The following is a 25,549-nucleotide window of genomic DNA, read 5'->3' on the forward strand; positions in this document are numbered from 1 at the left end:
TGACTTTTTGGAATTTTAGTGATAGTAACAACAAGGAAAGAAGGAAGGGAGGGAAGGGGAAAGGGATGGATTAGATCAATGATCAAAAGAGAGGGAAAAGAGGATAAGCAACTTCAGAATCAGCAGCTTCACTTGAAAATTTATTAGATGTTGTAAATCTGGACATTCATACCTACTTCCCAGCTAAGTACTAAAATCAAAAGGAAGTGTGCATGATGTAATGTTATGTTCATTGATTTGGGTGCTGAATGCACAGGAGAATTCATTTTGTGAAAATTCTGTACACTAATATATAGACTTCTGTGTATTTTCTGTATGTATATCGTATTTCAGTAAAACGTTTTAAAAGGATTGTACTGTAAATTTGGTATGTACGTATTGTTATAACAGGTAATAAATCTTTAAGTCAGCATACTGTGTTAAGTGTATTTATAATTTACCCAACTACAATCCTGTACTTTCATGCTTCTTGTTTTATCACAGACCATTGACACTCAGAGAGGATTTTTTTTCTTTTTGGGACAATAGCACATTATGCTCTGATGTCATGTGGAAACAGGGAGTAGGGGATGTTTTAATGAAGGGAGAGGGAGAAGTGACCCTTAGCTTATGCTATTCTACTGTCAATAAAACTTTATTTCAAAATGAGGTCTTTTCAAAATAATTGCTTGGGGTGCTTGTATTTTGCCATTGTGTATATCAGGATTCTTTTCAACGTGAGTGAGTAATGAATGCATGCAATCCAAAGGAGGAGTTTATTGTTAGGACACGTGAAGAAACCTAAAGACTCTTTCCCTCTCTTACTGCTTCTTCTCTCTTCTGTCTCCCAACCTATTTTCTATCATTTGATTTCAGTTCTAATTTCAATACAGACACTACATTTGGCTCAACTTGGGTCAGGTGTCATTCTCATCCCCTAATCCAGTCCTTGGTGGACAGGGTGAGAGTTGGGCTGAAGGGGCTAACCAAGATTGGGGTAAGAAGTGCAGTTCTAAGGGACAAGAGCAATTGTTTCTTGTGAGCTAAACAGACACACCAAAAGGCATCCTTTTTATTATCTGTTCTGGTACTTTTTTTGCTGCTACCTACTATTTCTTCCTGTTCCTCTCCATGCATGAATTTTTCTCTGCATCTGGGATCTTTGCATTTGTTTGAATGACAGTTTGCCTTAAAAGCATGGTTTCACTTCTAATGATTTCATTTTGTCAGAAACTCTACTTGTTTATCATGCAAAAAATGTCTTTTCTATGACTTTAGTCATTCCTCACACTTTCATATTTCCATCTTCTTCGTAATTTAAGCTATCTGGTTTACTGTAGATTTATATTCCCTGATTCTCCTATCCAGTTATTCCAGCATAGAACTCTTACATTGCTCCTTCAGTCTTATTTGTCTTGGTAAATGGTACCTCCACTAAGCTGTTGCTTGCTAAAAACCTAGAGTTCATCCTCAAGGTTTCCCTCATATAACAATTTATACCTCCAAGTCCTGTCAGTCGATCTCCAAATTATAGCCTGCCTTGATCATTTCTGTTCTTCTTAGCTATGCTGCAGCCCTAGTTTAAGCCTCCACCAGGGCTACTACCGCATCTTCTAACTAGTCAGTCTATTTCCATATCTAAAGTCCATTCTCCTCACATCATGCAGAGTGATTACTTAAATTATAAATCAATTATATCATTTATATGCTTACACCATCCAATGGCATCACATTAAAAGTAGAATGTAAGAAAAATTCCTTAAATTATACTAGGATGCTGTACCTATTCTAACTCCTTCCCATTATCCATTTTCACTCAGTTTCACCATGCTAGAGCCACACTAGCCTTTTTTCCTGACCCTTAGAAAGATCTAAGTCAATTCCCATCTCAGGGTATTTGTTTATTTTCTCAGGTCTCTGCTTAAGTGTCACCTCTCCAGAGACCTTCCCTGACCACTCTACTAAAAGAATGCCCTACCACTACCTCTCTGAGCCATCCTAAATTCTGTTACCATATGTTTTTGCACTTATAACTATTTAAAATTGTACATTTTTTTGTTAGAGTATTTGGTGTTTGTGGTCTAACTCCTTAACATTTTGTTTTGTCCAATGCTGTATCCCCAGTACATGACAATAATAGGTGCTTAATAAATATTTACTGAATGAGTAAATTAACATTTATCAAAACAGATATAGCTATGATATCTATAGTTTTCTACATAATTCCACATTAATTATTCATCTTCTCTATCTTTTTTTCTAATCATTTTACTTGAAACAAAGCTATATAAGTTACTTCTTTCATGAAATTCTTTTCTGCTCTCCTTCCCATTTCATCTTTTCCTGTCATTCAAAATTCACTGAAGAGTGTATTCTTTCTGGTGCCTTCATTCCATTTAGATCAGCTCTATATTCTTTTGGTTTTTCACAATGGACATGCTTCAATTTAGTGAAACCTCAGGTAGCTGACTGGGAGAACCCTACTCTCATTTAATGAATGGATGTTCTCAGCATCAGAATTTGCAACCAATTGGAGTTTTACCAATTAAGGAATAAAATGGCCATAAAGAAGGGATACTCCAGGGATGCTCCACATAACACATAAGAACAGAAGTTCCTAGAACTCTATCTCTACACCAACCCTGAAAAAGATGGATTGATTAATCTACAAGTTCTACAGTTTAAAAATGTATTTATTTGACCTGCTCACAAAGCTCAAATTTAGGATCTAGGCTGCCATGTTTCAGACAAGCATTCTCTAAAGGAAGCTTTATAAAAATAAGATTTGTCTCTAATTACTGCAACTAGGGATTAACTTAAAGAGAGAGAAAAAAAAAAAAACGGAATTCATTTTCCTAAGTGTTTCACAGGTAGAAAGCAAAGCATGTTAAAACTTGTGAGGAATGGCTGACATTTATGAAATAGTTCGTTGTCAACTACATCGCTAGAGATAGCTTAAAAAGTAGGACAGTTGGGAGCTCAAGTAATCAGTGATACATCTCACATTTCCTCACATCACACACTTAAAACTATACCTAGACTGGTTTTTGAAAGCACAGAAGCAGAAAACTTAAAGACTGAAAAGGTCTTGGGAAATATTCTACAGGAATAATTATACTTCTTAGGTAACGTATCTTGCAAATCTTCCCTTCCTCCCAGCACCATCCCAATTCTGCCCTGAGCATTTTATAGTAGTTGTCTGACTGTCACCATGGTCCTTTTGTTCTTTGGCTTTGAATGGCATTTTTTAAAGTTTTACACTGAACTTTGAAGATGTCTCCCCCTTTGGATTTGAATTCATTCAGCTATCACTTGAGGGAAGATCCCTAAGCACTTTTTTTTTTTTTTAAGATTTATTTATTTATTACTTCTCTCCCCTTCCCCCCTCCCACCCCAGTTGTCTGTTCTCTGTGTCTATTTGCTGCGTCTTCTTTGTCCACTTCTGTTGTTGTCAGTGGCATGGGAATCTGTGTTTCTTTTTGTTGCATCATCTTGTGTCAGCTCCTAAGCACTCTTGAGTAATGTGTCTTCTTGAAATGAATTCCAGCTAGTCCCACATTAAATGATCCAGGTAAATCTGGATATTCTGGAAATGTCACCTTGTCTCCATCTGTCATAGAACACAATGTAAAACCTTAAAGACCTCCTTGTCCATTTCCTTATAGAGATAATAGGGACCACTCCGTATCTTCTGACATCTGCCACAATCTCTAGTTCTGCCCTTGTCACCACTAACATCCTGCTATTCTCTATTTTCTAAACATTATCCTCACCCTCTTTTTCTCACAACTGATGCAGCCTTCCTTCTCCTTTTCTAGCCATGGTTCCCTTGGATATACCTTAATTTCAAAGTCATGACATCTGAGCCTGGAGAAACTTGTATATATAGTACATAGTACTGAAGTTAATAAAATACAAGTAAATGGTCAAAGAATTATCAAATCTATCTTCTAGCACAGCACATAGCTTTATTTGTTAGAATTGTGTTAAAGATTGCAATATGGTGGTAAAGAGTTACAAACAGAAGCATCTAACCCTTTAAAGGCCTAGAAATCAAATGGTGACTAAGCGTCGAAGAAAACCAGGAAACGGGCATAATTATGAGGACACAGGAAAAGATGAAACATTTAGACTCCCTGTGAGGAAAAAGATCTCTAACCAACCCCCTATAAAAGCACCAAACTTCACATGTGAGAGAAGCAGTTGACTTGACTTTACTAAGAAAGTCTATCCCCATTTATCAGCCAGGGTCCAAAGAAGTTTAATATAAAGAACGAATGACTAGATAATGAAGAACTGAAAAGTTAAAAAGGGAAGACTAAACTAACGTATGATGGAAGTAGTAATTGCAGGAACCAGCTTCCACCTGTAGGCCTGGGGAAGCAAAATGAAGAGGGTAAAACAGTTAAACTCAGAAGCTTTAAGAAGGTGTGTGATGAACTTCTGATGAAGGCTCTCTCTCTGCCTGGTGCTGTTGTCTCTAAGCGCGAGGAGCCCGTCAAGCGGAGACTCAGAGCTGTGGGGCTCATGCTCCAGCCAGGTGTCGCTGAGGAGGAGCAGTGAGGCTTGGTCTATGCGCACTAGAAAAACTGCAAACTGCAGTCAGCTTCTGCAACTGGAATGACTTGCTACTCCAAGGTGAAAAAGTATTTTTGGGGTGACATAGGAAGAAGAAGCAGAAAAACAGGCTCAGAAAGCAAATGGGAAGGAGCAAATCCCTTTATCCTTTTCCTGCCTCTGTCTCTCTCTCTCTCTCTCTTTCCCCCTCCCTCTCATGGCAGAACCAAAAGGACCCAACATGTGAAGTAAAAACGAGGCTTGTTACTCAAACCCCAGCATTGCCAAGTGGACTATAGAGGGCTGGATTTGAGGTTGAGACAATAGCTTATTAACTAGCACAGAAGTTACCTGAAAATTAAACAAAACAAAAAAGCTCGAAGTATCCATTTCTATTCTGCCTCTGAAAATGTTCTTCATCTTTACTAAAGTGCTTAAGATGGTTCTAGGGTCAAATGAGATCAAACCAAGAGAGGCATTACTAAAATAAATTACTTTCAGCATGTAATAACCAGTACTGTGCTTGGTAACAGCTATAGTTTTAAAGGGAATATATTCCTTTCCTGACTTTATGTTATTTAATATTTTAAAAGCTATCTTCTATGCAATCCCTTATGCATTATTGGCAGAGCCAATATACCATTGTAAAGATAGAAAATGCCAAAACTTCTTTTCTCAGTCTTTCTTGCAGGTAGGGCAAGGCCACATGACCTGATCCTAACAGTGGTTCCTTTGGGAAATCTGGTTGTTATTTCTGGAAAACTTCCCATTAATAAAAGAGACCCAGTGAGGAAAGACCATTCCTCTTACACTGGCATAGTTGCTCTGCAGAGATATCTCATGCAGGATAATAACAGTTTATCATGATTTCTGCCACTTTAAGTTGTATATCCTGTTACTTGAAGCAATAAGGTACTGATCTTCTAGTATAAACTCTTGAATGTATGCTAACAATGGATTTTACAGACAGAGGGATTTATATGATTTTCTAACTATCTAAATATGACACAAAGGACATGCTACTAGAAAAAAAGATCCTGGTCCTATAAATTTCTAAAACTGATTTTCACTGAATATCAGACACACACCCACACACTGCTAAATCAGGATTATCATATGAAGGGGACAATGAGGTTTAAAATTATTAAAAATAAGCTTGCTTATGGCACTTGTTCTTTGTTTCTGTGAATATTATTCCTGCTTGAGTCCACTTATTGTCAATGAAAAAGTGCTGAGAGTTCAATTAAGTAATGAGAGGCTGCAACAGAAAATGATTTTGTTTTGTTTTAAATCTGTCAGTTCCTGTGGCATTTGCATTTCTCCTTCAGAGGATTTTGTCTCTTGTTATTCAAATTTGAATACTGATCTCTTGAGGATGTATTTTAATTCAAAGCTCAAAGCACTGAGACACATTAATGATAATTTTACCAGTAAAAAGTAAAAGTGGTTATGTATTTTTACTAAAAGTGGAAAGACCACAGTTACCAGAAGAAATAGTGATAATATCTAATATTATAATAACTTGGAAGAAAGTAAACTAATGGTTCAATCAGAGCATGTATATTCTATCAGAAAAAGTTTTAGAACAAAAAAAAAATTTACATTCTGAAAATTATAGCTCATTGTTGGGAAACTGGTAATCTAAAACAATTCCTAGGGAAACGGACTTGGCCCAGTGGTTAGGGCGTCCGTCTACCACATGGGAGGTCCGCGGTTCAAACCCGGGGCCTCCTTGACCCATGTGGAGCTGGCCCATGCGCAGTGCTGATGCGCGCAAGGAGTGCCGTGCCACGCAGGGGTGTCCCCCCCCCATAGGGGAGCCCCACTCGCAAGGAGTGTACCCATAAGGAGAGCCGCCCAGCGCGAAAGAAAAGTGCAGCCTGCCCAGGAATGGCACCGCCCACACTTCCCGTGCCGCTGCCGACAACAGAAGTGGACAAAGAAACAAGAAGCAGCAAATAGACACAGAGAACAGACCTCCGGGGGAGGAGGGGGAATTAAATAAATAAATAAATCTTTAAAAAAATAAAAATTTTTTTAAAAATTAAACAATTCCTAAAAAAATCTTTCTCATTAAATGTATGTACACATCAAAATCAGCAATGATCATAATAATATCAAAAGTTTGTCAAATTCTTCCTAAGTAGCCTTTTCTCTTGCTTCCCAAAAGGGACACAATAAATTCTGGAGCATATATGTAGGAAATTTCAAATTACCACACACACCAAATAGTATGTTCATGATTATATTCTAAAAGACTTGTTTCAGGGTTTTGTAAATGTTGGGCTATATCAACAATTGAGTTCAACATTACTGACTCCCTGGTATGTGTCGCCTTGTACAAGAGTCCAAGATGGAGCAATCGAAAGCTCATCAGTTTATAGGACAGATAGACGCATAAACACATGGCTACAAGATGACATATGTACACTATTTGAAGTATTTAGTAGATTCAAATGCATCAGAGAGGGAGAAAGCTATTAAATATTTCTAAAGGCTGAGTCAGAAAAATCTTATCAGAGGAAGGTATATCTGAATTGTGTTTCAAATGAAAAAAAAATGTTGTTTAATTGTCAGGCAGTATGGAAGAGAAGGAATTCCAGGAATCCTTTATTCCCACAAGTTTTAAGGAGTACAACAGTAAAGGTGCAGAGACATGAAACAGCATATTGTGTTCGGAGAACTGATGGTCCTTGGATATTGCTAGGAAGTAAAGCACAAATAGTAGTAACTGGGAATTGAGAGAGAGGCTGGAAACCTCATCTGAGGGCCTCATAAGTGAGGGGTATTCTGTGGGGTATTCTCTTTGAGACCATCACCCTGGTGGCAGATGAAATTCAAAAGGAATGAGATCAGTTAAGAGGATACTAAAATATCCAGTCAAGGGATGAAAAGCATCCAAAGGGTATGGTTTGTGATTCTATGAAGTGAAAAGCAATAACCAACTAAGACCAGATTTCCCCTTGGATCTTCACTGCCAATGTTAATGAGTATGTAAGACTTGGAGATTATGAAAAATAATCTAGAGTAGGGAATACACACATACTATGGCTTAGAGGATCTATAAGAACTTCATATCAAGCTCTCTCACCTTTATTAACACTTGATACTTTACATTCTCTTCTTCTCACCTTCATGCCCAATTGCTTTCTGACATTTAATTCTAGTTTCTTCTTCCTGGTTTCATGGTTCCTCTGATGACCTTTGCTCTTCCATTCCTGCTTCCTTCACATACATGTTATTTATTTGCCTTTTCTGCTCTTCTTTATCCTTCCCCCTAGATAAGAATGAATGATGATGAGAACAAAAATAGCGAAGATTTTAAAAGACCAACCAAGTTCTGTAGACCAGGATGACATTATGTAAACACTACATACAGCACATACTGTAGGCCCTGCGGAGAGCTATCAAAAGTAAACACGAGGCACAGTCCCTTCCTGGAAGAAATCAATGATAAATAGAGGATTAAAAAAAAAGCATCTGAGTATCTTTCTTGGAATGAAATGCCCCAAGATTGAGATGAATGTCTTCACTTGTGCAAAATCCCACTAAAGTATCATGGACATGAAGTTAATGAGTAGATGTGACCTGATTCTTGTTGTATATCTTTGAATTATGGTCTTTAGAAATTCATTCACAGCTATTGTGTCGCATTTTAGCTAAATAAGGCATGAGGTTCACAGAATCATTGAGTTTGGAGCAAAAAAAATTGGATAGTTTCAAGCAAGCATGGGAACTATTACCTTCTTAATGGTGGCAACATGAAAGAAGTGCGGAAACAACATGTAAAAAACAGAGTAACGTTCATAGTGTCATTTTGAGATCAAGAGGGGCAGGCATTGTTTCTGTTTATATAGATGATCTACAAAGCTTACTGTGAATAAAGAGAAAGGAAAGAAGGTATGGATTCAGATGGGAATATGATTCTAAGGAAGGTAACAAGTTTTTTGTGTGATGTTTAAAATAAAACTTTATTGAAGTATATCATTGATACATGAACATACATAGACAGTAAGTATATAGTGAAATAACAAAATAAACATGCATATCATCATACAGGGCTCTCATACGTCACCCCACCACAACCTACACCTTGCACTGTTGTGAAATATTTGTAACAAACCATGAAACGCCACCCTCAAAGTCTTACTACTAACTATAGCCCATGTCTTACATTAGGTTTATTTTTCCATCAACTCTCAATTATTAACACCCTATGTTTGTATTATATATATATTTTTACAGTTCCCAAGAGAATTATATTTGTTCTGTTAACCACATCCGTCTTCTACCACTAGATTCCTTGTGTTATACAGTCCCAAACTTTGTACAGTCCATTCAATGGTACCCTTGGTGGCTCTCATTTTCATCACAGATTTGTGCTATCATCACCTGTCAAATTGAGAACATTTTTTGTTACTCCACAAGAAAAAATCCTATACACCTTTATACCCTCCTATTTTTGTCCCTTAGAATTGATATAATATCCTCTTTGCCACTGCTGCAAAAAATATTGTAATGTTAAAGTGACAAGTTTTAATTAAATTTTAAAACATTCTTATTTCTTTTTTTTTTAAATTTTTTTTTATTGACTTTGTAATAATATTACATTAAAAATATATATGTGAGGTCCCATTCAACCCCACCCCCCCACCCCAACAACACTCGTTCCCATCATCATGACACATCCATTGGATTTGGTAAGTACATCTTCGGGCACCTCTGCACCTCATAGACAATGGTCCACATCATGGCCCATACTCTCCTCCATTCCATCCAGTGGGCCCTGTGAGGATTTACAATGTCCGGTGATTACCTCTGAAGCACCATCCAGGGCAGCTCCATGTCCCAAAGACGCCTCCACCTCTCATCTCTTCCTGCCTTTCCCCATACCCATCGTCCACCATGTCCACTTTTCCCAATGCAATGCCACCTCTCCTATGTGGACATTGGATTGGTTGTGTCCATTGCACCTCTATGTCAAGAGGAGGCTCAGATTCCACATGGATGCTGGATGCAATCCTCCCATTTTCAGTTGTAATCACTCTAGGCTCCATGGTGTGGTGGTTGTCCTTCTTCAACTCCATCTTAGCTGAGTGTGGTAAGTCCAATAGATCAGATTTTAGGTGCTGGAGTCTGTTGAGGCTCAGGACCTGGCTATCACATTGTCAGTCCAGAGATTCAAATCCCCTAAATATATCTTAAACCCCAACATTAACTGCACCTCCAGCACATTAGCATGAACGTCTTATGAAGGGAGATCCCATCTGAGTCCAGATTCATCACACATAAACACCATTTCCAAAGAGGGGCCATCTGACCTGGTAGTTAACCCCATCGGCCATGACCATAACTCCCATGGGTCTCTTTAGCCCTCAAAGGAACCAATATCTGGGGGTTGTATCTGCTTTATCTGTCTCTCTGACTGCTCAGTTGTGCATGAGGGCAATCCTTCTGCCAGCCTCCAGACTCTTTTTTAGAAACTCGTAGCCATATAAACTCATTTCTCCTTTCCATTTCCCCCTTACTTTAGGTCACACAGCATTTTAAAGTCATGTTATTTTATGTAGACATGGATATTCTGCTGATCCGCATTGAACCTTCCGTATAAGGTCATTTTCCAGTTGCATCATCAGTTGGTAGTTGATAGTGGTCCCTCGTTGCCAGGGAGGCTCATCCCCGGGTGTCCTGTCCCACGCTGGGGGGAAGGCATTGCATTTACATGCTGAGTTTGGCTTCGAGACTGGCCACATTTGAGTAACATGAAGGCTGACAGGAGGAAATTCCCAGGCACAATGTTGCTCTAGGCCTTGTTCTTATTTTAGGTTTATCAGCTCACAAGCATAGTCATTAGCATCAGGGGCTCACTGTTGAACCCTCACTCCCTCCCAGTCCCCGCCGCTGTACCTGGGAGACTGTCGCTGCTCCCCTAGGGACCACGACAGAGCACCACTGGCCAGGAACCCAGTACCCCCCCTGCGGTGGTTTTTAATTGTTGCCACTATGAGTATATCCAAACATTACCATGCACCCTGGACATATGTTCTTTACAGCTCCCTGTCAGCCATATATCACCTGTCATTGGTATCCCATACCAGTATCCCTCCATTGCCATTGTTGAAACACTCTGTGATCCAGAACTCCCTGAAATTTGAAGCCCAATATAATGTCATGATCCCTTACTAGGGAATGGCATATAGCGATGGGTTTAAAGGATAGATAAAGAACTTGGATAAAGTTAGATAAAGAACTTAGATAAAGAATGTTGACTTGAAAAAATTCCACATCCTATCTTTTTCTTTTTTTTTTTTTTTTCCCCCCTAATTATTCAGCTTTTCTTCACAGGAGTCCTAGACCACAGCAATGCATATATATAATATACAGCACTCCCGCACATCCACCAGAAAACCTTTTCTCTTCCACAGTGATACTCTTATGCCCTATTCATATCATATTTACTTAAAGTGATGTACAGAGTCTGAGACATTAGCTTTCTAACAAGGTGACATCTGTGCTTACATTATGGTGCATACTTTAGGATACACAGTTCTTTACATTTTTAGTTATCCTATGTTTTACATTATGGTTTACATTATCAGTCTGTCATCTCCTATATGTTATGGTGTAATATTACATGTTTTATATCCATCCTTGTGTACTCTCAAGAAACTCCTCTCTTACCCCTCATTTACTTTGGTTCCACACATTTAACGTCCATTTTCCCTTCCACCTTGGTGCCCACAGTGACAGCCAACCTCCGTTTCCTGAGGAGCCACTTCCAGAGAGAGATGGAATAGTGTTCAGGGCCTAACTTGCTCAACTGCCCCAATGCCCTGGGAGCCACCCTTTCTCTCGAGGGATACAGTTCCCTCTATTTGATGGCATTAGTCCTCCCCAGGATGTGGGTCCACCCCCACTCTCACTATTTGGGTTTCTACCCCATGGTGTCACCCACTCTGGCAGAATGAGCATTTAGACATTCCCCAGGAGCCCGTCCTGCATCAGACCCTCCCCTCCGAGCATTCTAAACAGGTAACCCTCTTTATTATATTTTGATATGATTTTCTCGGCATTTTACTCTCCACCAACATCTGACCCTCTCCTGTGTTCGTATGCTACCCCTCCCTCCCCCACTTTTGGGCAACGTTACCCATCCGTCCCTCCCCAGCCACCCTCAAACCCGCAAAGCCCCAACTAAAGGCAACCCCTTGCCCCCCTTTTATCTCTTCTTTGTGTTCATACTTACCACCATCTCGTCTTAAATTCCACCCCTGCAGACATCGGCTCATATCCTTCCTCCACCCTCCGATTTCCTGTAAGCCTATCGTTCAGTCTCTTGCTATCTAGGGCAGCTTGTTTATTTCTATCATTGAGGTCATGTAGTATTTGTCCTTCAATGTCTGGGTTGCTTCACTCAACATAAGGTTCTCAAGATTCATCCATGTTATCACATGTGTTTGTAGTGTGTTTGTTCTTACAGCCGAGTAGTATTCCATTGTGTGTATATACCACATTTTATTGATCCACTCATCTGTTGATGGGCATTTGGGTTGATTCCAACTTTTGGCAATAGTGAACAATGCTGCTATGAACATTGGTGTACATATATCGGTTTGTGTCCTTGTTTTCAGTTCTGCTGGGTATATACCCAGCAGTGGTATTGCTGGGTCATATGGCAAATCTATGGCTAGTTTTTTGAGAAACCGCCATACTGTCCTCCAGAATGGTTGGATCCTTCTGCATTCCCACCAGCAGTGGATGAGTGTTCCCCTTCCTTCACATCCTCTCCAGCACTTGTATTCTTCTGTTTTTTTCATAGCTGCCAATCTTATGGGTGTAAGATGGTATCTCATTGTAGTTTTGATTTGCATTTCCCTGATAGCTAGAGATTTGGAACATTTTTTCATGTGCTTTCTTGCCATTTAAAACATTCTTATTTCAAACAGGTGTGTGCATAGGACATGAAGGGAACAATATTGTCACAATACACACAAAAAAACCCATACTCTCATAATTTGGCACATTTTCTGTTGCTCTGCCCCCATATTATACATATATGTATTCTATTTCTCTGACACTGAATGCTCTGAAAAGCTGAAATCCTGAGAAAAGAATTCTGCCATCTACAGAGGAGGACTCTCTACTGTACATGTATAGATATAGTAGAAACAGCCTGTACCTTCTGAGGGCTACTTGGGAAAGACTCTCAGCTAGAAAGATTCCATTGATGATTGACTACCTTTTTTTTTAACTTTTTAAAAATTGAAATATATCACTCATACATAAACATGTAAACAATAAATGTATAATAGTTGTGAACTTAAAAACAAACATATAACATCAAACAAATATAACATCTCACCCTACCACCAATAACTTGCATTGTTTTTAAATCTAACTATTGATTAAAGAACATTGTCAAAATATTACTACTAAACAAAGTAGTTTTCCCCTAACCAACCCGATTGTTATTATCTTTATATCATTTACATATGAACATACATAAACAATTAAGTGTATAGTAAAAGTTGTGAACTTAACAAAGCAAACATGCATAACATCATACAGGTGTCTCATACATCAACCCTCCACCAACACCTTGCATTGTCATGAGACACTTGTTATAAACTATGAAAGAACACTGTCAAAATCTTACTACTAATCATACTTCTTATCTTACATTTGATGTGTTTTTCCCCCAACCCACCCTATTATTATTTTTGAAATATATTTGTTTGTAACAGAAGTTGTAAACTTATAAAACAATCATGCATATGTGCAGAATTCCAAAACAACACCCCTCCATCAACACACCACAATGTGGTGTGTCATTTGTCATTTGCTACAGATAAAATAATATCATTTGATTATTGCCATGTTCATAGCGTACATTTGGCTCACTTTTTCCATTCTGCCTCAGTATCAACACAGTACATCTTTTGTATAGATGCAAGAATATTATATTATTACTATTAACCACAGTCCATAGGTCACTCCAGCTGTATTTTCCCCATACTTCTCCACATTCCCAACACCCTGCAGTAGTGATATACATTTGTTCTAGCTCACAAAGGACACTCTTTCATCTGTACCATCAACCACAATTCTCACCCACCTCTTGGTTTACTGTGCTATCCAGTTCCTAGATTATTCTCAACCATTCTGTCAGTAGGCATTTACATAACTAGACTACCATTTTCAGTCACATCCCCAATTATAAACTAGCTGTTACTCACTATGTGTTACCATCCACTCTATACATTCCACACTTTTACAGTAAAGCTAATTAAAACTTCTACATTAAACATCAGTAGTCCACTCAGTGCTTCTCTTATCTCCTTTAAGAATCCACTACCTACCACCAGGTCTTGAAGATATTTTCCAATAATTTCTTCTGGAAGTTTTATGGTTCTTGCTTTTATTTTTAGGTTTTTTTGATCCATTTTGAGTTAATTTTTGGATAAGGTGTGAGATAGGGGTCATTTTTCCTTCTTTCAGCAAAAATGTCCAATTCTTTGAGCACCATTTGTTGAATGGATTGTTCTGCCTGAGTTTGACAGGCTAGTCAAAACTCACTTGACCATACCTGTGAGGGTCTGTTTTTGAACCATAAATTTGGTTCCATTTGGTCTATTGTGTCTGTCTTTAGGCCAGTACCATGCTGTTTTTACCACTATCAGTAGGTATTATGATTTAAAGACTGGAGATAAGGGTTCACTTTTTCTTTTTTATGATGTTTCTGGCTATTCAGGACTCCTTACCCTTCCAAATAAATTTAATGATAATGTTTTCAAGTTTTTCTTTAATGCTGGTGGAATTTTTTCGGGATTGCATTAAATCTGTATGTTAATTTGAGTAGAATTGATGTCTTAATGATATTTAGTCTTCCAATCCATGAGCATGGAATGTTCTTCCAGTTATTTAGGGCTTTTTTGATTTGTTTTAACAATGAGTTGCAGTTTTCTGAATACAAGTGTTTAACATCATTGGTTAAGTTTATTCCTATTTGAATTTTATCGTCATTTTATTTTCACCACACTTTTGACACTTTTATTTAGGTTTATTGATATAATCATCATATCTAGACTCTCTTCCAGGCCTCCCTCTCCTATCTTTTCTTTTCAGGCTCTAGCATACCCTTTAGTATTTCCTGAAATTCTGGTCTCTTGCTTATAAATTCTCTCAGTTTCTGTTTTTCTGTGAATATTCTAATTTTGCCCTCACTTTTGAAAGACAGTCTTTCTGGATACAAAATTCTTGGCTGGAAGTTTTTCTCTTGTAGTATCTTAAATATATCAGACCAATGTCTTCTTGCCTCCATGGTCTCCAGTGAGAAATCAGCACTTAATCTTATTGGATATCCCTTATATGCTATGAATTGCTTTTCTCTTGCTACCCTCAGAATTTTCTCTTTGTCTTTGGCCTTTGACATTCTAATTAGTATGTGTCTTGGAGTTGGTCTATTTGGAATTTTTTTGGATGGGAGTAATTGTGCTTCTTGGACAGGGATATCTATGTCCTTCAGTAGGCTTGGGAAATTTTCTACCATTATTTCTTGAAATATTCCTTCTGCCCCTTTTCCCTTCTCTTCTCCTTCTGATACACCCATGACACATATGTTTGCATGCCTTTTGCTGTCATTTAGTTCCCTGAGACCTTGCTCAATTTTTTACCATTCTTTTCTTTGTCTCTTCTTCTGTATGTTCACTTTCAGAGGCCATTTCTTCAAGCTCACCAATCATCTTGGGGCTTATCTTGTTCCTTTAACTGGACCATAGCTTCCTGTTTCTTGGTGTGGATTGTAATTTTTTGTTGGTATCTTTCCGTCTGGCTTACTAGAGTATTTTTTTCTGGGTGCCGTTTTTCTCCTTACTTTAGGGCTTCCTATCATTTATCCCTTGCTGGTTGTGCAGTAGGAGCCAAGCATGTAGTTGGTGCTGTAAGTTGTGAAGGCTCAAGCTGCCCTCATTGCACCAGAGACCAATGAGGTTTCTTCCAACTTTCTCCTTTGCTAGGGGTAGGGACAGAGTCACAGCCATGTGGAATAATCCACTTGCAGGCCTAGACTGTAGTTGCCCAGAGAGACTGAAGAAGCTTCACAACCCTTTCTCCCCTGCCTTAGGCAGGGATGGAGCTGCAGGTGTGGGCAGCAATCTATGTGGGTCCAAGATGACTGTAGTTGCCCTGGTAGACTTTTGATTTTCAGTCTATGACAGCCAAAGTTCTCTGCAGTTTTCTATATAGGCTGGTGCAGGGCTTCTCAGCCTCCTCTCTGGCAGAGGCGGGACTGAAGCCTAGGCTACGGCTGCAGGCTGATATGTGTGTAAGAAACTGGTTCCTGTTGACACTGAGAGTTTCAGTCAGCCCGGCTTCCCTCAGGCTGTGCGTGGAGTCAGAATGGTGGCTACTTGCTTCCTTCTGACTTGGGCTGGTTCTCACCCCAGCCCAGGATTATCTCTTAGCCAGCCAAGCCTACCAATCAGTAGCTGAAATCAGCAGCCAATAGTCTCCTCCTCCCCTGTTTCTGGGAAATGGAGCTTCCCAGCTCCTGGGGCCTCTCCTGCCACCAGAGTAGGATGATCACGGGCCTCTGCGGCTTGGCCAGTAATTTCCTGGAGAGACTGGCGCAGGTCCCTGCAGTTTCCTCTCTGCTGGAGGTGGCACTGGGGCCTAGGCTAGAACTGCAATATGATCTGGATGGGAAGAAGCCAGTCCCCACCAGCACTGGGATTTTCAGTCCACCCCGCTCCCCTTCGTGCCAGGCGCAGAGTTAAGATGGCAGCTCCCTGCCTCTTTCTAACCTGGACAGGCTCAAACATTAGCTGTTCTTAGGGTTATACTGTAGCCCACTGAATTTCCTCATTATAGCTGCAATTGGTGCCCAACCATCTCTTCCTCCCCCATTTTGGGGAAGTGGCGCGTTCAATTCCAGCCATGGAACAGCTCCCGAGGCGGCTTGTGCCTCCAGTGGAGGATGGGCACCTGCCTCCGTGGAGCGCTCTACTTACGAGTCTTCTCTGCAGATGGGCAGTCTCCTCCTTCCACTCCTTCAAGGACATTGCAGGATGCTCTTCTGGTCTCCTGGAGCTCCCAAACAGGTGCTTCAGCTAGCTCCAGAAAGCTCTGGATGTTTGCCAACTGCCCTGTAGCAGAGGCTAACTTTAGGAGCTTCTTACTCTGCCACCATCTTGCTGGTTCTGATCGCCTTTTAAGAAAAAAAAAATGTGTGGGAAGTATCCAGGTTTCATGGTTTGAAGGTGAACAGATCCTTACTTTGTATGTCTGTTTCTTTCCAAGGATGATGAAGTGTTACTAAGGTTAGACTCAGTCAACTATTTATTTCCATGTTCTTTTGTTGATTCTTTACTGGTACATGGGGGATAATAGAGACTTCTTTGCTCTGTAGTAATAATTGTCTTCTAAAAAACTTGAAGCATTTCCTGTTTTTAGGGAATTAAGTTCAATTTTCTATTATATGGAGCAATGTGTATCTACTACTTATGATGTCTTTGACCCATAAAAAATGAATTTTTATTTTGGGAATGGCTAATTCAGGAGTAGTGTTGAAGAGAAGAATAGTTCTCTGCAATAGTCAGGTAGAATATTTTTATTTCTAGGTCAGAAAATAGAGCTTGCAAGCAACATTTAACCCTTGAATTTTTATTTTATTATTCTTAAATAATTCAGGAACAAATTCTGCAACAGTTTTACAATATATTTTGTCTGTCTAGTAGTGAGAAATGTGTAACTAAATGAAAATATCAAATTGAATTTATTTTATTTACTTTTTTAAAAAAAGATTTATTTTATTTACTTCTCCCTGCTGCCCCCATTGTTTGTGCTTGCTGTCTGCTCTCTGTGTCCTTTTGTTGTGTGCTTTCTGTGTCTGCTGTCTTCTCTTTCGGAAGCACCAGGAACTGAACCTGGGACCTCCCATGTGGTTAGGCAGGTTTACAAATGCTTGACCCACATATGCTTCCCCGTATTTACTTTTTATTTTGCTAAAATACCTGTTTACTTCATACAGAATTTAGAATTAGAATATGATCCTCAGAGGATACTGCTATAGAGTATGAAACCTGTAAGCACCACTCTAGAAGACAAGAGAACCAGTACTGATCCCAGATTTGTGCCAGAATACCTTGGTATCTGCTTCCCAGGTATCAGTAGTATCATGGAAAGCAGAGGTGTCAACATTTACAGCTACCAATTGGTGTTTTTTTTTTTTTTCTCAGATTTTAAAAAATTACATGTTCAATGGAAACACAAACAATTTCAAAGTTTTAAGTCCTTCTGGGAACAAGAAATATTTTTCAAGAAGCTTCCAAACCTAGAAGGAAAGATCATTAAACAAAATGTAGATAGGTCCTAAGGCAAAATAGAAGGACCAAGCAAAAGGAGGCTAGGCTGTTCTCACCCATATCTACCGAGAATCTTTATGATAGAGACACAAGACCAGAACCAATCAGAGAGCTAGGGTCCATCTTCTTATTTGAAGGTGAGCTGCTTTTCCCAAGAGCAAAGTGTATTTCAACTTCTTTTTTCCTAACCATAGCTAAGCTTGGACTTCAGGTCTGGCCTTGGAATAAAACAGCAGTTGTTGGCAGTCAAAGGTGGTAGGACCAATGGAAGTACCCTCTCTAAGAGCTGCTGAGTCTTATGTATTGTTCCAGGAAAAACAAGATGACAGATTGCTCTAAATTATTCAGAAATAAATTCCTCATAATCAGATGATCAGGTAGAAAGAACAAATGACTCCTACTCTGCAGCAAAACCACAACTGATAGTAAATTGCTAGATGCTGGAAACATGGCTAGAGCAGTTTCATTGGCTCTTCAGCTTAGAATTGAGAGGATGATGGTGATAATCGCAAAGGAGAACCTACTTTTCTTATCTATTGGCAAATATCAGACGTGGATCAACCCTATTTTTAATTAACATTGGGTAGAAGAGATTTTTTAAAAAATGGTCCCATTAAATTCTAAAATTAAAAAGCAGAGGAAAATGTCCTCAAGATAGACAGTAAAAGTATACCTTTAAAAAACATGTAAGAAGAAAATGAACGAAGTCTTTTGAATGCATCTACTTTTTTCTAATCCAATGTATTTGACATTAAATCAAGTTGAACATGACACAAATTGTAAATAAACCTCTAGCTTGAAATAAAAATAAAACTTTGCTTAGGTATTGGCACAGATGTTAAGGAAGTTTGGCGCAAAAGTTTGCTTAAAAAAAAAAAACAACAGAAAAATTAAAATCTGAATTAGAAATAGTAAAGTGCAAAATTGAATTTATAGATAATTGGGTTACTTATTTGGATGCTGTTGGGATTGAATCAAATTCCCACAAAAGGCATCTACAGTCCCAACTCCTGGTCCTGTGGGTGTGAACTCTTTTATAAATAGGACCTTTAAAGATGTTATTAAAGTTTCCCCAAACTCAGTGAAAGTGGGCCTTAATCCAATATGGCTGAAGTCCTTGTGAGTATAAAGGAATTGGCCACAGAAGGAGAAGCCATGGCAGAAACAAAAAACCTGGAAGTTAATGGATCCCAGAAGAGAAAGGAGAAGATGCCTCCTTGTACATTGCCATGAGATGGAAAAACCAAGGAACCCCAAAAATTACCAGCAAACTATCAGATGCTGACTCTCTAAGGAAGCAAACCTTCTAGCTCTCGAGCCAGGAGCCAATAAATTCCTGTTGTTAAGCTAACCATTGTATGGCATTTATTTTAGCAGCTGAGAAACTAAAATGGATGCCAAATTCAATAAGCTTTTTCAAAATTCAAAAGTAAAGTAAAAAGGATTCTAACAATATGAAATTTGATAAAAAATATAAGAAACAGAGATATTCACTCTAAGGAAGCTGGTTTTCTTAAAGATGATATGAACAATTTATAAAACAGACACAATTGTCAGGATATAATAAAAGAAAATTTTTTCATGCTAATAGAAAAAAGTCCTCAGCTTAATCAACTTTAGTCAAAACTGAATAAAGAAGCTAAACACCCAGATATATCCTGTAATTTTTGAATATTTCAAAAAATTAAGACAATTGTGAACAATGTCAGAAAGAGAGAAATATAATATACTGAAAGGAAATAAAATCAAACCAGCCTCAGACTTATCTAATTGAATATTTAATGTCATTTATTCTGGACCAGGTAATATCTATAGAGGAAAAAGTGTTGTAATCCATGAATTCTGTAATCCAATAAATAACCATTTATACGTAAAGGCAGCAAACATTCTAAGAAATCTGTAATATGCAAATATTCAGAAAACCTACCTATCATTAACATTTCTAGGGGAAAATGAATGTTTCAAACATATATTTCAGCTGGCTAGCAGATTTAAAAAATTAAGATTTTAAATGGAGAAACTGTCATAAAAAAGTTTGGAGGCAATCATTAAAACAAATTTAATATAGGACTAAGCTATTTAATTATAAATATCATTATAAAATTGAATCTACAGTTGTCAAGAATTTTTTTAAAAGCCTAATAATGTGAAAAAAGAATGCTTAAGTTTAAAAATCCTCAAATACAACAATAAAAGCCAAGAAGTGCCTAAATGATGTGCTTTATACAGGGGAGAATGAAACTGGTAGATCTGGTCTCATTTTTGGTATTAATGTATAGGAAATACAGGTTCAAGTATTTTTAACATAAACCTCACCACCTGCCTTCATTTGCCTGAGCTGCTATCACAAATAACCACAAAATGGTTTCAGCATAATAAGAATTTATTGGCTCAACATCTCAGAAGCCAGAAGTCCACTATTAAGATATCAGCAAGGCCTGCTTTCTCCCCAAAGCCTGTAGCATTCTGGTACTAGTTGCCAGTGATCCTTGGGTTTCCTTAGCTTCCTGTCACATGATGATATTTTCCTCCTTCTTGTGTCTGCTCTTCTGGTTTCTCAATGGCATCCAGCTTCTGGGTCGTTATATGGCTCCTGTCATCGAGATTAAGACCCTCCTTCATTCAGCTGGGCCACACCGTAACTAAAAATAACATTCCCAAGAGGCCCTACTTTCTGGGGGTTCACACAGAAATGCAGAGTAAGAGTAAAGGCATGTCTAAAATCCTTATATAATTCAACCTACCACACCACCTATATACTTCAAAAGTGGATATATGTTTTCTAAATCATGAGAGGGAAAATAAGCCAAAATGAAAACAGAATTTGTATAGTTTTTTGGCGGCGGCCTTGGCCCAGTGGTTAGGGCGTCCACCTACCACATGGGAGGTCCACAGTTCAAACCCCGGGCCTCCTTGACCTGTGTGGAGCTGGCCCATGTGCAGTGCTGATCAGTGCTCAAGGAGTGCCCTGCCATGCAGGGGTGTCCCCCGTGTAGGGGAGCCCCATGTGCAAGGAGTGCACCCCGTAAGGAGAGTCGCCCAGCGTGAAAGAAATTGCAGCCTGCCCAGGAGTGGTGCCGCACACGCGGAGAACTGACACAACAAGATGATGCAACGAAAAGAAACACAGATTCCTGTGCCACTGATAGCAACAGAAGTGGACAAAGAAGACGCAGCAAATAGACACAGAGAACAGACAACCAAGGTGGGGGGTGGGGGGAAGGGGAGAGAAATAAATAAATAAATGAATCTTAAAAAAAAAAAAGAATTTGTATAGTTTTCAAAACTTGAAAAATAATTAAAGTATAAAAAGTTACATAAAATTAAAATCTTAGAGATAAAAAGAAAACACATCTAAATATATTATAATTGTCAGTTACAAACTATCTCCAAAACTCATCATAAAGCACTTTATATCAATAATTTCAGAATTTTGTTTCTGAAGAAAATTTGTAGCATTGGGTGAAAACTGCTTCCTTTTTTTAAAAAAAAAACTCTCTCCCTTAGTCAGACTTTGGGCTATGCAGTCAAATACAGGAATAAGTGACTGAGAAAATCACCTCAAAAGTCTCAAGTTTTATTACTCAGCCCAACTTATTTACCTCACTGTCCTTGGATAGGTTTTAGTTCATTCATTCAAGTAGATTCTGGCTGGTCAGCCACATATTGACCAAACACATCTGAACCTGGAAATATATCCATTTACATTTAAAACTATAACACTCCCCTCCTCTTTCACCACCTACCAAACCCTCACCAAGAGCACTACCACAATCCACAATACATTAATAGGTAGAGATTATTTTAAATCAAGACCAAACACCAGAGTCTTTTGTTATATCAACAATGTGACAAAAATGTCTCTATAACCACTACTTAACATCATTCTGCTATGTAGGGCCAGGTTAATAGGACATAAAATATAAATATAATAAAATAGAAAAGGATAAAATAGAATAATAATTATTTATAGATGATATTATTGTATTCTTGGAAAAGCAAAGACAATCCACTGGCTCTTGGAATTAATGAAAAAGTATTATGGTCAAATAAAAAAATGTAAAAACCAATATTGAGCTTAAATACCAAGAGAAATAAGTTAGAAAATAAAATACAAAAAAAGATGTCCATCTATAATAGTGCTAAAAATATCAAATAGCTAAAAATAGATTATCAAGAAATGAATGGAACCTATATGAATAAAATTATATTTACCAAGAGATATAATTTTAAAAAACCTCTAAAAAGGGAGATTCATGGCATATTCCTAGAAGCTAAATATTTTAAAGATGTCATTTCTTCCCAAATTAATGTAATGCTATTAAAATTTTTGGAGGATTTTTATTTTGGACTCTACTGGAATAATTCTTAAGTTCATCTTGTTATTTTCATTCCTAACCTTGGCATTGCTTGACACTGCTCCTTGCACTGAGAGTTGAATTGCAGAAACCTGACACCTACCTGATATTTCTCTCTTTATAAATGATCTGCTTTCTCTGCCTAAAGGTCTGAATTCCTTCTTTATCCTTGAAATTCAAAAACATGAGCAGGTGTTTGCCTGTTTTCCACAGCTCATTTCCTCTGAAGAAAGCAGTATTTTCTCCATTTTACAATTGTAAACTGAAGCTTGGAGAGACAGATTATTAAAAATAAATATGTGTATTTTTTATTTTTAAAAGATACATAAATTACATAAAATGTTGTGTAAAAAAAAAATAGGACATTCCCATTCGCCCCATTCCCCACACCTCCCACTTTTCCCACTTTAAAAACATCTTTCATTAGTGTGATATATTTATTGCAATTGATGAACACATTTTGGAGCATTGCCACTAAGCATGGATTATAGTTTACATTGTAGTTTACACTCTCTCCTACTCCATTCTGTAGGTTATGGCCTGTATCTGTCTTTGCAGTGCCATTCAGGACAATTCCAAGTCCCCAAAATGCCTCCATTTTCCACCTCTTTTTCCCTTTCCCACCTTCAGCAACTCCAGTAGCCACTGTTTTCACATCAATGATATAATATCTTCCATTGCTAGAATCACAATAAGTCTATAGTAGAATACCTGTAAGTCTACACCAGCCCATATTTTATTCCCCAGTCCTGAGGATTCTGTGATGGTGATGCCCTCTTCACCTAATTGAGAGGGTGCTTCGATCCCATATGGCTGATGGATACGACTCTCTTGCTTACAGTTGTAGACTCTCCTGGTTCCTTGGTGTGGTGGTTGTCCATCCTTACCTCCTTGTTAGCCATCATGGGTGAGTCCAATGTGCAAGGTCATATTGACAATGGAACCCAGGTTGTTAAAACTCCCCATCTAGACTTGACCACCCTAAGAGTAACTGCAGAAGTCTTTCTTATTGGCCTTTGGGATTCTGAGTCTTTTAAGTTTCCATCTGTACAAAAGTGCCTTAATTTAAGCAGTCTTATGATACTTTTCTGCACATGCCTATTTAAATCAAAACAGATTGAACAAGCTATTTTGGTTTTCAGTGACTTCCTAGCCCAGAAGTTCTTAGAGAACATTCTGAAAACAATTATCCATTATCTAAGCTCTTACCTGCTCCTCCCTCACCTATAATAAATTCTAAAGCTAAATGCACATTTTTGTTTTTGTTTTGTTTTATTCTCTCCCTGAGAGATATAGGTACAGAATTTCAACTTCACTTTCTCCCTTACATGTTATACCATTGGTATGGTATGTTTAGTTGGATATGTATGGACCCATCTCCGGTGATATGTTATCTCCATCTAGGGATAATGGCTTATTCATCTGTCCTCCACCTCTTTCCTCTGCCCTCCTTCTGTACTCACACATATACCCGTTTCCATTCATCACATGTAGTAGACACAATATATATTCTATGACTTGAATTCAATTAGTTACAAAAATTGGTTTAGGATCCCAGCATTTTGAGTAATGGGAAGATTTTAGAACAAGTCTTAAATTCATGATTTCTAAAACACAATGGGAATCCAAATAGATTTAATAATTTAAGAAACTGGTAAGTCATATTATTTTCAAAAATAATGTTTTCCCTCACCCCAAACAGAAACTTCATACCAATTAAACATGAAACTTTTGGTAATGGATGGTGGTGGTGGTAAAACATTATGAATGTAATTAACACCAGTGAACTGTACAACTAAAAGTGGATAAAATGGGAAACTTTTGGTTGTACACATATTACCAGATTAAATAAATTTTAAAAAAACTGGAACTGCATAGCACAAAGAGTGAACCTTAATGCAAACTATGGACTATTGTCAATAGTATAATTATAACCATATTGTTTTGTCAATCGTAACAAAGGTACCACACTAATGCAAAATGTTAATAAAAGGGAAAACTAGGTGTGTAAGCAGAGGTAGATGGGCATTCTGTATTCTCTGCATGATTTTTCTGTACCTACAACTACTCTAATGAAAAAAATGATAATACTAATCCAACTCTGCAGGAGGGCACTTTTGGTAGGATATAATGGCTTTTAAAATTTAAATAAGTAGATGGCATATTTTCCTACATTTTGGAAAAGATATCTAATTTCATAGAACTTGACATGTTGGTAGGTACAGAGAAAAATCCACAATGAAAACCATAATCTCTCATAAGTACACTTTGCATTCTAGTCTTGGTTTTTACTTCTTGAAGTTTAACCTTGAAACATGTCTTACATTTCTATGAATAATGTGTTAAACGTGCAATAGATTCATTTGAAGTGTTCCCTTGAATATCCTAAGCTATCCAGAACCACAGTATTTAGTTTTTAAATTACCTTCTGTATTAGTCAGCCAAAGGGGTGCTGATGCAAAATACCAGAAATTGGCTGACTTTATGAAAGGTTTTTTTGGGGGGTAAGAGCTTACAATTAGGCCATAAGCATAAGTTACTTCCCTCACCAAAGTCTATTTTCACATGTTAGAGCAAGATGGCTGCTGACATCTGTAGAAGCTCAGGCTTCCTGAGTTCCTCTCTTCCAGGGTCTTGCTTCTCTCTGGGTTCAGGGTTCCCCTCTTCCCAGAGCTTACTTCTTCCTGGGCTCAGGGTTTCTCTCTTCCTGGGGCTTGCTTCTATTTCTTCTGTAAGCTTACTTCCCAGGGCTCCAGCTTAAGGCTTCAGCATCAAACTCTGAAATCAAAACTTCAACATCAAAAACCCTCAGCTCTGTCCTTTGCAATGCCTTTTATCTGTGAGTCCCCACCTTAGTGGAGTGGGGACTCAACGCCCTAATGATGTGCCCCAATCAAAGCCCTAATCATAACTTAATCATGCCCAAGTACAGATCAGATTACAAACATAATCTAATATCTATTTTTGGAATTTATAACCATATCAAACTGCTACACCTTCCTAACTTGTGCTTGTGAAATTGCTGTTGCAGAAACTTAGCCAGACTCAAAACTCAATGGCTCTAGATCAAGGTGAATTCCGGAAATGCCATCTTCTTGTAAGCTACATATCACTAAAGAAGGGCCGTGTTTGTGTCTTCTGTTTATCCATATGATGAATTGTTCAGGAAAAGGGCTGAATGCTTTTGCTCTATTCTACTTGAAAACTAAAAAAGATCAAATCTTGGGAGGCATATGTTTTCAAAGTATATGTGACCATGACTGAACCATAACAGTTCAATAATGAGAACACCAG

At 38.1% G+C, this 25,549-nt stretch overlaps 1 protein-coding gene across 3 annotated transcripts in view; it reads left to right on the top strand.

Annotated features, from left to right (window-relative positions):
• CAMK4 (calcium/calmodulin dependent protein kinase IV) overlaps window positions 1–25,549 on the top strand; it is a 270,090-nt gene that overhangs the window by 164,088 nt on the left and 80,453 nt on the right. The gene's annotated exons all lie outside the window — the stretch shown is intronic.

Source organism: Dasypus novemcinctus, chromosome 2 (genome assembly GCF_030445035.2).
Source record: "Dasypus novemcinctus isolate mDasNov1 chromosome 2, mDasNov1.1.hap2, whole genome shotgun sequence".
NCBI lineage: Eukaryota > Metazoa > Chordata > Mammalia > Cingulata > Dasypodidae > Dasypus > Dasypus novemcinctus.